Raw genomic sequence first — 1686 nt, 5'->3', positions numbered from 1 at the left:
TGACTCCAGCTCCACACCCTGATCTAATTGATTTTTTTTTTAAAGTGCATAGCCCATCAATAATGCAGGAAAGAGGGTGGGAGGATATGAAATTTGCCATATTATAGATATGGATGCATTATGCTGATGACAGGAGGCAGGGGCCGGAGCTGCCCCTGAGTGCCTGGGATGTCTAGGCCAGCAAGTGCCTCCTTGAGAAGCTTCTGGGCATTTTTCAGAGGGAGGGAAGTCCAGGAGAGTGGCCAGGAGTGTGTCATCCTGTTTTGCTCCTGAGGGTTTCCTTGGGGTCCATATAGCAGTCCAGTCAAAATCTGAGTGCCTACTATGTGCCAAGAACCCTGACAGGCTCTCAGTTCTGGGGATCCCAGTTTGGGAGAATGAAGTCTCTCAGGGCTTCTGGTTCACCCCCCAGAAGTCAATAGGACACTAAGTGTATGCTTATTAAGCACCTGGATGGCAACGGAATTGGTTCCAAACGAGGGCCAGAAAGAGAGTCCAACTTCTGTAACCTTGAGCAGAGCAGCACTGCGGTCCTGAGTGCATGGCTGGTCCCCAGCTGGAGGCAACAGCTCGCCCAGCCTGGGGGCGCCAACTCTATCTGATGCCAGGGATGGCAAGGGAAGAAGCATGTGCTGGTGACTGCCCAAATGAACAACAGCAGGGACAGGAAGCAGCTCCCATTTCTGGATGGTTTTTAAAACCCGCTTTTATTAATTAATTGTAAGTAATACAAATATTCCAAAAATATAAACACTTAATGGCGTTCTACATTTCAAGTTTTGAATACAACAAATTTATCAAACCATGAATATGTAAGCAAGGTAGTCAGAGTCCCATAGCCCAGTCACAGTGGGAAGCAGATCCTCTGCCCTCCACATGGCATCTTGAGGGGGAAAGCAGCAGGACGTGGAATGTGTTGAACTTGGGAGAACGATAAGTGAAGCTCATGGGGCCCAAAGAGGAGGGTCTGCTCCAGGGGCAGGACCTAGAGCAGGGCGTAGGACAGCAGGTCACCCCCCTGCCTTCCCTCCTCTGCTTGAATGCAAGTATTTATTGGCATTAAAAAAAAAAAAGAAAAAAAAAAAGACCAAAACTAACCCCATTTTACAAAAAGTGATTGAGGAATAGCAATGGTAACCAACAGAAGACCTGAAGGGGAAAAGGGGCTTACCTTCCACAGACACTTGGCCAGGCTGGCACATGGGATTTAGGACAGCCCTATATGGGGGGCTGCCCTCCTGAAGGAGGCCTCAAGAACAGGGCAGGGGCAGCAGATCTGAAGAGGATCTGTCTCCCAGGGAACAACTGCCTTTATAGACTTCCCACGCTTTTAGCACAAAGATGCTTCTTGGCCACTGTTCATAGAGGTGAGCTGAAACACTTAACAAAATGGTCAAAATCTTTGGGAGGCAGGAGGTAACTAAACAGAAGGTCCTGGGTTAACTGAAGGCAAATTTACTCAACCTCTCTAGAGGAAAGGACCCACGGGCCTACAGAACATCCCCTCTACAATGTGCAGAGTGGAAACTCTTCCCTGGACTGTTTCCAGACTGGTCCTGTGTCCAAAGCTCCCCCTATGAGAGGGACACGAACATCAGGCTTTTGATTTAGAAGCCCAATCAGAGAGACACACAGTGTCCCTGAAGAGGCACCTTGAAGAACTGAAGCTGGCAGGTGGGCAGATTC

This window comes from Lutra lutra, chromosome 8 (genome assembly GCF_902655055.1).
Source record: "Lutra lutra chromosome 8, mLutLut1.2, whole genome shotgun sequence".
In the NCBI taxonomy this organism is placed as follows: Eukaryota; Metazoa; Chordata; class Mammalia; order Carnivora; family Mustelidae; genus Lutra; species Lutra lutra.
The sequence above is the reverse complement of the archived record's forward strand: the minus strand, read 5'-3'. Positions refer to the sequence as shown.